The 14,331-nt window shown below is 33.3% G+C and overlaps 1 long non-coding RNA gene across 1 annotated transcript; it reads left to right on the top strand.

Annotated features, from left to right (window-relative positions):
- The first annotated feature begins 1,087 nt into the window (after positions 1–1,087).
- Positions 1,088–13,924, top strand: LOC149783088 (uncharacterized). The gene is made up of 2 exons (XR_016413988.1): positions 1,088–1,302; positions 13,030–13,924. It is a non-coding gene; the product is annotated as an uncharacterized LOC149783088 (long non-coding RNA).
- The last annotated feature ends 407 nt before the right edge of the window (positions 13,925–14,331 follow it).

Raw genomic sequence — 14,331 nt, forward strand, 5'->3', positions numbered from 1 at the left:
CAATTTTTACCATCATTCACAGATCCAGAGACAGCGTCGTGTTACACAAGCAAAAATCCAAGTGACGATCTTTTACGATCGTCTTTCATGGATTTTCGCCTGTATCTTGCTACGATGGTCAAGAGAGGGAGAGAGAGAGAGAGAGAGAGAGAGGCGGCCTGGGGACAGTTTCATATTTAATTAATAGTAATCAATTTTTAGAACATTAAAATAGGTTTAAGAAAGAATGACTACAACAACAATAAAGCATTAAATACATTACAAAATGTGTGCCTTGTAAACAATACATTTTTCGACAGGCAACTGCAACATTGTATCATTGATTATATAAACACTGTAGATAAATCCCAAGGAAAGTGTACACATTCCGTTACGACAAACCATATTCTTTTAGGTTACTTGCTTAAGTTCAATTTTAATGTTTTCATCCAGTCCTAATTTTTTTTCTCTCTCACTCCAGATTTTTGCGTATTTTGTCCCTTATGCATTGGGGTGGGGACGAAATTGTGTACAATATTAAATCCATTTAGAAAACGGGGATTATTCATACTTTTTACTTATTTTCATAAGTCACTACTGAATAATGAGTGGCAATTCATCACTGCTCTAATCAACATCACACAGTTGCAAGAATGTTTATATCTTCGTATTATTGCGCCATGGGATACTGGTATATCAATTTGCTTTATATCAACAATATAATATGCAGGAAATCCACGTCAGCGTTTTGGTAATTTCTTACACCTAACCATCACCGACGTATTATTTTACGCTGGTGGAATATGGCAAAGATGACATTGAAAACATTATGGTCTGAAGAAATAGAAATACGTTCACGGCAAATACTGTGAAAAATTCTTCATACGTTTTTACCTGTGATAGGAATTTCTTTCTTTCTTTACGGTCTTATTTGGGGATTTTGAACGCGTTATAATTACAAACTCAGACATAAAAACATGCAAATGACAACAAACGAACGCTGTAATTTCATCTAGATTAACACACCACAGACACCAGACACCAGACTCCACTCTAGACTCCATTCCTGACTCCACTCTAACGCTCCACTCTACATTTGACACTTTGCCCTACTGCCAACGGAGGGAAGTACTGTCAACAACATGCTAGCAAATTTAATATACATTTCAACGTCTCATCTAATCCAAGTGCGTCAGATGTAAAACAAGAAACTGGTTGTTAGGTCACAAGTTTTAGAATAGTTGCTCAGGTCAGAGTTTATATGCAGAAGGTTGATCCACTCGCCACGTGATATTGTCATTACTTTGTCGGACGATATATCAGGTAATCGCTCTCTCTCCATCTCTCTCTCTCTCTCTTTCTCTCTCTCTCTCTCTCTCTCTCTCTCTCTCTCTCTCTCTCTCTCTCTCTCTCTCTGAAAATCATGGATATTTGTTTACTTCTGTAGAATAGACAAACCATTAGTTTACATAGGCATTTCCTTTTCATGTAGAGAAACTGAAAGAAAAAGGTATTTTATCTTTGATGCATTATATAATTCAATACTGTAGATGGTTGTATCTACTTTACGGCAATTATCCTAATTATCTATATACATTCGTATCTTACTTTGTTTCTCACTATGTGAAACCAACACAGTTATCACTAATACTAGAACTACTACATCATGCAATCACGATTTTCATCATCATTTACGTCGTAGTTGTCATCTCCAGTCTCGTCGCAACCACCAACTCCAATAAAACAACCACTACCTTCATCATGATCATGATGAATAAGATCATCATTATCATCATGACGATGATTACAATCATCATCATCATCATCATCATCATCATCATCATCATCATCATCATGACGATGATTACAATCATCATCATCATCATCATCATCATCATCATCATCATCATGACGATGATTACAATCATCATCATCAGCAGCAGCAGCATCTTCATGATGATGATGATCATTAATCATCATCAACAACAAAAACAACAACCACTTTTTCTTCTGATGATGATGACGAAGATTATGACGATGATGATGGCAAGTCATTGTTTTTGGTATTATATACAATAGTTGTATAACTAAGTAATTAACGACAGCAAATAGCCCATTCATATCAGTCACACAATCAATAATTTCAGTATGATGAGGATCATTCATTGAACTCATGAGGGTTTATTGATCATAATATTGTACGTATTTCTATTATTTGTTTGTGAAGTACTGAAAATATCAAAATTAATTACGAATTACGTAAAGAATTAAAATAATCTTTAAAACACTGCCAAAAGCAAACCTACGTATATAGTTTCCTCTGAGCTAGGGAGGAGGCCAATAAATATCGTTATCATATCTCGAATAACAGAGTTTCATATCTCGAATAACAGAGTTTCATATCTCGAATAACAGAGTTTCAGATTTCTATTATCAGTGGTAAACAAACTAACATTGACTAATTTTTTACGAAACTAAGTCTGATTTCAACTAAATTGTAAGAAATTAATAATTATTTCAACACTCACAAAATAAGGAAAGATTGGTGATACATTGATCTTTTTTAGAAGACCAGAACTTTTTATCAAACAATTTATAACCAGTCCTCAAGAAAAAACCCACATGATTACAAAAACTTTGATCAATGAATATATTACCAGTCTTCAAGGGACAAGTCACATGACTGCAAAAAAATCTAAGAGATCTTTATATTTATGTGTGACATGAATTTATAACCTCATCTTTCAACAGAAGTTTGTTACAGCATTAAAAGGGACCTAAATGTGTAAAGACTTTAAATACAGCTCTGTTTGGAGTTTCAAAGACTTTTAATACAGCTCTGCTTGGAGTTTTTAAGACTTTTAATACAGCTCTGTTTTGAATTTTTCAGACTTTTAATACAGCTCTGCTTGGAGTTTTAAGACTTTTAATACAGCTCTGCTTGGAGTTTTTAAGACTCTTAATACAGCTCTGTTTTGAGTTTTTTTTAAGACTTTTAATACAGAGCCGATATTGAGTTTCTAAGGCTTTTAATACAGCTCTGCTTGGAGTTTTTAAGACTTTTAATGCAGCTCTGCTTGAAGTTTTTAAGACTTTTAATGCAGCTCTGCTTGGAGTTTTTAAGACTTTGAATACAGCTCTGTTTTGAGTTTTTTAAGAGTTTTAATACAGCTCTGTTTTGAGTTTCTAAGACTTTTAATGCAGCTCTGCTTGGAGTTTTTAAGACTTTTAATACAGCTCTGCTTGAAGTTTTTAAGACTTTTAATACAGCTCTGCTTGAAGTTTTTAAGACTTTTAATACAGCTCTGCTTGAAGTTTTTAAGACTTTTAATACAGCTCTGCTTGAAGTTTTTAAGACTTGTAATACAGCTCTGCTTGAAGTTTTTAAGACTCTAAATACAGCTCTGCTAGAAGTTTTTAAGACTTTTAATACAGCTCTGCTTGAAGTTTTTAAGACTTTTAATACAGCTCTGCTTGAAGTTTTTAAGACTTTTAATACAGCTCTGCTTGAAGTTTTTAAGACTTGTAATACAGCTCTGCTTGAAGTTTTTAAGACTTTTAATACAGCTCTGCTAGAAGTTTTTAAGACTTTTAATACAGCTCTGCTTGAAGTTTTTAAGACTTTTAATACAGCTCTGCTTGAAGTTTTTAAGACTTTTAATACAGCTCTGCTTGAAGTTTTTAAGACTTTTAATGCAGCTCTGCTTGGAGTTTTTAAGACTCTAAATACAGCTCTGCTTGGAGTTTTTAAGACTTTTAATACAGCTCAGCTTGGAGCTTTTTTTAAGACTTTTAATACAGTTCTGTTTTGAGTTTTTTTAAGACTTGTAATACAGCTCTGTTTTGAGTTTCTAAGACATTTAATGCAGCTCTGCTTGGAGTTTTTAAGACTTTTAATACAGCTCTGCTTGGAGTTTTTAAGACTTTTAATACAGTTCTGTTTTGAGGTTTTTTTAAAGACTTTTAATACAGCTCTGTTTTGAGTTTCTAAGACTTTTAATACAGCTCTGCTTGGAGTTTTTAAGACTTTTAATGCAGCTCTGCTTGAAGTTTTTAAGACTTTTAATGCAGCTCTGCTTGGAGTTTTTAAGACGTTTAATACAGCTCTGTTTTGAGTTTTTTAAGACTTTTAATACAGCTCTGTTTTGAGTTTCTAAGACTTTTAATGCAGCTCTGCTTGAAGTTTTTAAGACTTTTAATGCAGCTCTGCTTGGAGTTTCTAAGACTTTTAATACAGCTCTGCTTGGAGTTTTTAAGACGTTTAATGCAGCTCTGCTTGAAGTTTTTAAGACTTTTAATACAGCTCTGCTTGGAGTTTTCAGGACTTTTAATACAGCTCTGCTTGGAGTTTTTAAGACTTTTAATACAGCTCTGCTTGGAGTTTTTTAAGCCTTTAAATACAGCTCTGCTTGAAGTTTTTAAGACTTTTAATACAGCTCTGCTTGAAGTGTTTAAGACTTTTAATGCTGCTCTGCTTGGAGTTTTTAAGACTTTTAATACAGCTCTGTTTTTATTTTTTTAAAGACTTTTAATGCAGCTTTGCTTGGAGTTTTTAAGACTCTAAATACAGCTCTGCCTGGAGTTTCTAAGACTTTTAATACAGCTCTGCTTGGAGTTTTTAAGACGTTTAATGCAGCTCTGCTTGAAGTTTTTAAGACTTTTAATACAGCTCTGTTTTGAGTTTCTAAGACTTTTAATACAGCTCTGCTTGTTCTAAGACTTTTAATACAGCTCTGCTTGGAGTTTTTAAGACTTTTAATACAGCTCTGTGTTGAGTTTCTAAGACTTTAATGCAGCTCTGCTTGGAGTTTTTAAGACTTTTAATGCCGCTCTGCTTGGAGTTTTTAAGACTTTTAATGCAGCTCTGCTTGAAGTTTTTAAGACTTTTAATACAGCTCTGTTAGAAGTTTTTAAGACTTTTAATGCAGCTCTGCTTGGAGTTTTTAAGACTCTAAATACAGCTCTGCTTGGAGTTTTTAAGACTTTTAATGCAGCTCTGCTTGGAGTTTTTAAGACTTTTAATACAGGTCTGCTTGGAGTTTTTTTTTTTTAAGACTTTTAATACAGCTCTATTTTGAGTTTCCAACACTTTTAATACAGCTCTGCTTGGAGTTTTTAAGACTTTTAATGCAGCTCTGCTTGGAGTTTTTAAGACTCTAAATACAGCTCTGCTTGGAGTTTTTTTTAAGACTTTTAATACAGCTCTGTTTTGAGTTTCTAAGACTTTTAATACAGCTCTGCTTGGAGTTTTTAAGACTTTTAATACAGCTCTGCTTGGAGGTTTTAAGACTTTTAATGCAGCTGTGCTTGGAGTTTTTTTAAGACTTTTAATACAGCTCTGTTTTGATTTTTTTAAAAGTTTTTTTTAATACAGCTCTGTTTTGAGTTTTTTAAGACTTTTAATACAGCTCTGCTTGAAGTTTTTAAGACTTTTAATACAGCTCTGCATGGAGTTTTTAAGACTTTTAATACAGCTCTGCATGGAGTTTTTAAGACTTTTAATGCAGCTCTGCTTGGAGTTTTAAGACTTTTAATACAGCTCTGCATGAAGTTTTTAAGACTTTTAATACAGCTCTGTTTGAAGTTTTTAAGACTTTTAATGCAGCTCTGCTTGGAGTTTTTAAGACTCTAAATACAGCTCTGCTTGGAGTTTTTAAGACTTTTAATACAGGTCTGCTTGGAGTTTTTTTTAAGACTTTTAATACAGTTCTGTTTTGAGTTTTTTAAGACTTTTAATACAGCTCTGTTTTGAGTTTCCAAGACTTTTAATACAGCTCTGCTTGGAGTTTTAAGACTTTTAATGCAGCTCTGCTTGGAGTTTTTAAGACTCTAAATACAGCTCTGCTTGGAGTGTTTTTTAAAGACTTTTAATACAGCTCTGTTTTGAGTTTCTAAGACTTTTAATACAGCTCTGCTTGGAGTTTTTAAGACTTTTAATACAGCTCTGCTTGGAGGTTTTAAGACTTTTAATGCAGCTCTGCTTGGAGTTTTTTTAAGAGTTTTAATACAGCTCTGTTCTGATTTTTTTAAAAGACTTTTAATACAGCTCTGTTTTGAGTATTTTTTAAGACTTTTAATACAGCTCTGCTTGAAATTTTTAAGACTTTTAATACAGCTCTGCTTGGAGTTTTTAAGACTTTTAATACAGCTCTGCATGGAGTTTTTAAGACTTTTAATGCAGCTCTGCTTGGAGTTTTTAAGACTTTTAATACAGCTCTGCTTGAAGTTTTTAAGACTTTTAATACAGCTCTGCTTGAAGTTTTTAAGACTTTTAATACAGCTCTGCTAGAAGTTTTTAAGACTTTTAATACAGCTCTGTTTGAAGCTTTTAAGACTTTTAATGCAGCTCTGCTTGGAGTTTTTAAGACTTTTAATACAGCTCTGCTTGGAGTTTTTAAGACTTTTAATACAGCTCTGCTTGGAGTTTTTAAGACTTTTAATACAGCTCTGCTTGGAGATTTTTAAGACTTTTAATACAGTTCTGTTTTGAGTTTTTTTTAAAGACTTTTAATACAGCTCTGTTTTGTGTTTCTAAGACTTTTAATACAGCTCTGCTTGGAGTTTTTAAGACTTTTAATGCAGCTCTGCTTGAAGTTTTTAAGACTTTTAATGCAGCTCTGCTTGGAGTTTTAAAGACGTTTAATACAGCTCTGTTTTGAGTTTTTCAAGACTTTTAATACAGCTCTGTTTTGAGTTTCTAAGACTTTTAATGCAGCTCTGCTTGAAGTTTTTAAGACTTTTAATGCAGCTCTGCTTGGAGTTTCTAAGACTTTTAATACAGCTCTGCTTGGAGTTTTTAAGACGTTTAATGCAGCTCTGCTTGAAGTTTTTAAGACTTTTAATACAGCTCTGCTTGGAGTTTTCATAACTTTTAATACAGCTCTGCTTGGAGTTTTAAGACTTTTAATACAGCTCTGCATGAAGTTTTTAAGACTTTTAATACAGCTCTGTTTGAAGTTTTTAAGACTTTTAATGTAGCTCTGCTTGGAGTTTTTAAGACTTTTCATACAGGTCTGCTTGGAGTTTTTTTAAAGACTTTTAATACAGTTCTGTTTTGAGTTTTTTTTAAGACTTTTAATACAGCTCTGTTTTGAGTTTCCAAGACTTTTAATACATCTCTGCTTGGAGTTTTTAAGACTTTTAATGGAGCTCTGCTTGGAGTTTTTAAGACTCTGAATACAGCTCTGCTTGGAGTTTTTTTTAAGACTTTTAATACAGCTCTGTTTTGAGTTTCTAAAACTTTTAATACAGCTCTGCTTGGAGTTTTTAAGACTTTTAATACAGCTCTGCTTGGAGGTTTTAAGACTTTTAATGCAGCTCTGCTTGGAGTTTTTTTAAGGCTTTTAATACAGCTCTGTTTTTATTTTTTTAAAAGACTTTTAATACAGCTCTGTTTTGAGTTTTTTAAGACTTTTAATACAGCTCTGCTTGAAGTTTTTAAGACTTTTAATACAGCTCTGCTTGGAGTTGTTAAGACTTTTAATACAGCTCTGCTTGGAGTTTTTAAGACTTTTAATGCAGCTCTGCTTGGAGTTTTTAAGACTTTTAATACAGCTCTACTTGAAGTTTTTAAGACATTTAATACAGCTCTGCTTGAAGTTTTTAAGACTTTTAATACAGCTCTGCATGGAGTTTTTAAGACTTTTAATGCAGCTCTGCTTGGAGTTTTTAAGACTTTTAATACAGCTCTGCTTGAAGTTTTTAAGACTTTTAATACAGCTCTGCTTGAAGTTTTTAAGACTTTTCATACAGCTCTGCTTGAAGTTTTTAAGACTTTTAATACAGCTCTGTTTGAAATTTTTAGGACTTTTAATGCAGCTCTGCTTGGAGTTTTTAAGACTTTTAATACAGCTCTGCTTGGAGTTCTTAAGACTTTTAATACAGCTCTGCTTGGAGTTTTTAAGACTTTTAATACAGCTCAGCTTGGAGTTTTTTTAAGACTTTTAATACAGTTCTGTTTTGAGTTTTTTTTAAGACTTCTAATACAGCTCTGTTTTGAGTTTCTAAGACTTTTAATGCAGCTCTGCTTGGAGTTTTTAAGACTTTTAACACAGCTCTGCTTGGAGATTTTTAAGACTTTTAATACAGTTCTGTTTTGAGGTTTTTTTAAGACTTTTAATATAGCTCTGTTTTGAGTTTCTAAGACTTTTAATACAGCTCTGCTTGGAGTTTTTAAGACTTTTAATGCAGCTCTGCTTGAAGTTTTTAAGACTTTTAATGCAGCTCTGCTTGGAGTTTTTAAGACGTTTAATACAGCTCTGTTTTGAGTTTTTTAAGACTTTTAATACAGCTCTGTTTTGAGTTTCTAATTCTTTTAATGCAGCTCTGCTTGAAGTTTTTAAGACTTTTAATGCAGCTCTGCTTGGAGTTTCTAAGACTTTTAATACAGCTCTGCTTGGAGTTTTTAAGACGTTTAATGCAGCTCTGCTTGAAGTTTTTAAGACTTTTAATACAGCTCTGCTTGGAGTTTTTTAAGACTTTTAATACAGCTCTGTTTTGATTTTTTTAAAAGACTTTTAATACAGCTCTGTTTTGAGTTTTTTAAGACTTTTAATACAGCTCTGCTTGAAGTTTTTAAGACTTTTAATACAGCTCTGCTTGGAGTTTTTAGGACTTTTAATACAGCTCTGCATGGAGTTTTTAAGACTTTTAATGCAGCTCTGCTTGGAGTTTTAAGACTTTTAATACAGCTCTGCATGAAGTTTTTAAGACTTTTAATACAGCTCTGTTTGAAGTTTTTAAGACTTTTAATGCAGCTCTGCTTGGAGTTTTTAAGACTCTAAATACAGGTCTGCTTGGAGTTTTTTTTAAAGACTTTTAATACAGTTCTGTTTTGAGTTTTTTTTAAGACTTTTAATACAGCTCTGTTTTGAGTTTCCAAGACTTTTAATACAGCTCTGCTTGGAGTTTTTAAGACTTTTAATGCAGCTCTGCTTGGAGTTTTAAGACTTTTAATACAGCTCTGCATGAAGTTTTTAAGACTTTTAATACAGCTCTGTTTGAAGTTTTTAAGACTTTTAATGCAGCTCTGCTTGGAGTTTTTAAGACTCTAAATACAGGTCTGCTTGGAGTTTTTTTTAAAGACTTTTAATACAGTTCTGTTTTGAGTTTTTTTTAAGACTTTTAATACAGCTCTGTTTTGAGTTTCCAAGACTTTTAATACAGCTCTGCTTGGAGTTTTTAAGACTCTAAATACAGCTCTGCTTGGAGTTTTTTTAAGACTTTTAATACAGCTCTGTTTTGAGTTTCTAAGACTTTTAATACAGCTCTGCTTGGAGTTTTTAAGACTTTTAATACAGCTCTGCTTGGAGGTTTTAAGACTTTTAATGCAGCTCTGCTTGGAGTTTTTTTTAAGACTTTTAATACAGCTCTGTTTTGATTTTTTTTAGACTTTTAATACAGCTCTGTTTTGAGTTTTTTAAGACTTTTAATACAGCTCTGCTTGAAGTTTTTAAGACTTTTAATACAGCTCTGCTTGGAGTTTTTAAGACTTTTAATACAGCTCTGCTTGGAGTTTTTAAGACTTTTAATGCAGCTCTGCTTGGAGTTTTTAAGACTTTTAATAGAGCTCTGCTTGAAGTTTTTAAGACTTTTAATACAGCTCTGCTTGAAGTTTTTAAGACTTTTAATACAGCTCTGCATGGAGTTTTTAAGACTTTTAATGCAGCTCTGCTTGGAGTTTTTAAGACTTTTAATACAGCTCTGCTTGGAGTTTTTAAGACTTTTAATACAGCTCTGTTTTGAGTTTCTAAGACTTTTAATGCCGCTCTGCTGGAAGTTTTTAAGACTTTTGATACAGCTCTGCTTGAAGTTTCTAAGACTTTTAATACAGCTCTGTTTTGAGTTTCTAAAAGACTATTAGAAATTAAAAGACAAAGAAAACTCAGCAGTGTATATTCAAAATGAAGTCCGGTAGAACTGTAGTAACTAAAGATAAGACAATGCCATCTAAGCTACGTTAGTTCATGTTCAGCTTTTTATATTTTGAGTTGGGCATTTTCTCATACATGGCATTGGCAGAAATTTTCTCATATATGGCATTGGCAGAAATACTGGTGCAAACGTTTAGTGATCAGGGTCACAATGGAAAATTACAAAATACTATTTTATATTTTTGTATTCTCCTAGTTTCATGAATAATTTGTCGTCAGATGAAAGAATAAAAGATTAAATGATTAAAGATCAACGACCAGGGTCAAGGGATACGTTACTTCCAAGCTGTTGGTCACGTTGTTTAGAATCAATGGCTACGGTTATGGCATATATTATTTTGTTAAACGTTGTATGAACTGTACTTTTGTTTTCTGTGAGTGAATATTCATAAAATTTTGCCGTGTTTGAAAATCATAGAATTTTGTAAAATGCAATAAATTATTTAGTTACCAGGAATAGAAAGTGAAAATTTGAAAAGGAACATACAATGTTGTGAATTAAATCCCAAATAGTTTTACAAGTTTTATCACCAGTCCAATAGTATAGAGTATTCGTAATTAATTTAAATGGGTTTACGAATGGAGTACAACCTTGAATGTGCTGATATGCCAGTAACCACGAATTTGTTAATGTGCCAATATCTTCATGTATTGCAATGATATAATCCAGAATGTCCTTAAATTCCAAAACAGTGATTTAGTCTTAATGTCAAAGAGCACGTTTCAATTTCAATGAATACTTTAATACATAAATCCTCTAAAATCCGAAATGAACACAACTTACACTCGATTTCACAAAGACTGACGCTAAGATATGGAATTAATAAATCTGAAGTAAACAAGATTTGCTTAAAGAGTTAATACACAATAAGATAAACAGTATATAGGTCATTTTCCCATTACATTCATAAACAAATTCGCTTCTAGAGGATTCGGAGTTTCTAAAAATATCCCAAATCTTGAACTAAACACCAGTAAATACCCTATTTATTGCTTCCTAAAACAAAGATGAGATTAGTCAGGTATGCCTCTACCATCAATGATGGACAAAGGCAACCACACTATGTAGATATACATTAGGTGTTCTACACGAGCAATGTTATAAAAGGACAGATAAAGCAGTTAAATGTTATGTCATTCCTTCCGCATATCTGTCTCTGCTTATTTATCACCATCTTTCTGATAATGATAATGTAATGCTTAAAACGTCATCAGTTATTTCTTGTAATATAGAATATAGATTGTCAGTAAACACGTATATTTCTATGTGTGTGTGTGTGTGCTAATTCATATGGGGATCTGAAACATTTCTGAAGAGTTCAAGGTCACGACCAGAGGTGAATGACACTAAGGTGCAGCCGGCTAATGTTAGTTAGTTATCTAAGGATGTATCATAGGTTTTCAGCACAGTTTTCTGTGAAATGTGAAATCATACTAAATGGGGGTCTGAATAAAAAACATAACAAGTCAGCAATTTTCTCATATGAATAATAGGTACCAATCTTTCAGATGATGAATTATCGGAACGCTATTGCAATTTGAATTATAGGTACCAGTCTGTCAGATGATGAATTATAGGTACCAATCTGTCAGATAATGAATTATTGGAACGCTATAGCAATTAGAATTATAGGGATCAATATGTCAGATGATGAAAATTGGAACGCTATAGCAATTTGAATTATAGGTACCAGTCTGTCAGATGATGAATTATTGGAACACTATAGCATTTTGAATTATAGGTACCAATCTGTCAGATGATGAATCATTGGAACTCTATAGCAATTTGAATTATAGGTACCAATCTGTCAGATGATGAATCATTGGAACTCTATAGCAATTTGAAAAAGTTGCAAATTTAACGTCCTTATGAGATGGATAGTGAGCAGAGTTTAGTTTAATGTTCTATATAGGTGTCAGGAAAACCACAATAAAATATTGGTAATATGGTCATTCACTGAAAGTAAATAAAACAAAGTTTTTCTTTCTTGGAATCTGCTTTTACTTATATGGTTATTTTTGTGAAGCAAAAAGGTACATACAAATTAGATGTAGAAACAATTAATTGTTTGACAGTTTTTGAGGCCAAGAGGTTGCAGATGCCTAACCTCATTCAAGAATTTCACATCCATAAGTAACTTCTCAACCTTTGTTGACTTTCAAATATATATGTTTTACCCATGGTGAGCGGCTCTCAAAATCTCATTCTTTTGTTTACAAGATCCATACTTTAAGCCACATTTTCAATCTAACTGTAACCAATGCAAGTGTACGTCGTGTGCCACAGGTCACAAGATACATTGCAATCATTATATACGTGTTACAAAACTAAAATTGAAATTATGTTGAAGCTAATTATGCGTATGTTATATTAAACGAGAAAGCCTTCAACAATCTAAAATGTTAGCTATCGGCCATCAATTTCATCATATGATTTATAGGTACCAATCTGTATTAGTTAGAAATAATGAAATATTAAAAAGAGAATTATTGTTGTTGTTGTTGTAGGGTTTAACGCCATTGTTCAGCACGCGATAGGCTATACATGGCGGCCAGTATTAATGGTGGAGGAAGAACCCGGGAAAACCCCAGAAAGAACCACCGACCCACGAGAAGCTACTGGCAAGCTTTCTCATATACCCACATTGGCTGAATCTGAGACTCGATCACACGCAGACAGAGGTAAGATGGCAGTGATCCGTAACGGAGTGCGCTTTAGACCACTCGGCCACTCGGGGCCCAAAGATCATTATAAAGACGAATATAAAGACGTAACTGATTAGAGACTTACGAAGGGACCAACAATTAAGAGCGAATTAGAAAACATAACTCTCTGAGAAGGGTCTTAAGAAAAGCTAATTATAAGACAAATGAATCTCTGCGGAAGGACTTGAGAAATATAGTAAGACAGACAGACAAAACGTTGTTGGATGACTTAAGAAAAGTTCCGTATAGTCTCAGTAAAGATGTTCAATTGAACAAAACTGTTTGGACTTTTGAAGTTTGATGAATGCAGCTAGGTGATCTTCAAACCGGGTGATCTTTAGCTGGCCTTTAATTTAAAGCGACACGAAGAAAGCAAAGTTACGAATCTTTCAATTAAAAATGTAAATTTCAGATCAAAGTCAAGATGAGGTCAACATTTGTGGCTGTCTTTCTATTTGTTGTGATATTATGGATCCTAGTGGATGGAACGCACGGACGACAGTGCTATTACCGATTCAGCCGTTGTTTAGACAGGGGAGACATGAGGGGAAAATGTAAAGATATGGGCGGCGCTTGTTTCCAAGTTCCAGGCACGTTGGAATGCAGATGCAATTCCCCTATGAATGCTTTTGGCCTTGACGAGGTTCCAAATACGTAAAGCACATACGGTGTTCGAGGACTCGACTTTAAAACGTAATGATGTGATAGCAAAATGCCTTGTGGTAGTACTTGTTTTGTTCGTTTCCTGAATAAAAAACCTCTTTCGTGATCATTATGCTGGGAAGGAATAAACTAATGGTATGATGGATTATTTCTGATTACTACATGAAGGTATGGACAATTGGAACTTCCCCGATATATACACCTTTTGATAAAGAAATCGAACACCATAAGCTGACTGATCATGTAACATTCATATACTAGTAAACTTTTATGTTAGTTTCTATTTTCTTTCAAAGAAATATGAACTAAGTATGGGTCCAACATTTGTTGAGGATTTGGGTTTTCTATCTAGTAAATTTACATCCACCTTTTCCTTTAACTGTCCATGCTGCAAGGCATTCAAGTAGTCAAAAGTACGATAGACAATGTAGTCTTAATTCGGGGGTAACCATAATACATTATTGTGGTACCGAGACATCTGTCTCAAGAAACATATAGGACAAACATTTTTTTGAACATTTTACCAAGCACCACTGACTGATTGTAATTATACGCCAATGAAAGTTTACCATTTGCTGTAGTGGCACTACTTTAATATTGACATCTACATACATTTTATTTATATCCATATACGTTCGATATAATTTGTTGTGTTTTTTTGTTACCTATTTTTGTAATGTATTGTATACCTAAATTGTTTCATTATCTTTCTAATTATAGTTCGTTAGGGTTATTTAGTTAATAACATTTTAATGCAAAATTTCTTATCAACAGTTAAGTTCGCACGGCAAGGTGATTCGTGAATCAAGTTTGAAGATTGATTCATACAGTTCCAATGCTGAGCTACGCATTTATTCAAGTAAACATCACGTGTACGGTTATATAAAAAGTACTTACTGTCATGGTATGATACTTTTCTAACTAGAGCGAGATGGGTTGGGAAAATGAGGGTTCATTTTCCCACTCTTTCTGGAACCTGGAAAAGTGTATGTGTGTGTGTGTGTTTGTGTGTGTGTGTGTGTGTGTTACGTTTGTCTCGTAAGAATGTCGT

This window comes from Sinohyriopsis cumingii, chromosome 14, assembly GCF_028554795.1.
Source record: "Sinohyriopsis cumingii isolate HCF-2022 chromosome 14, ASM2855479v2, whole genome shotgun sequence".
In the NCBI taxonomy this organism is placed as follows: domain Eukaryota; kingdom Metazoa; phylum Mollusca; class Bivalvia; order Unionida; family Unionidae; genus Sinohyriopsis; species Sinohyriopsis cumingii.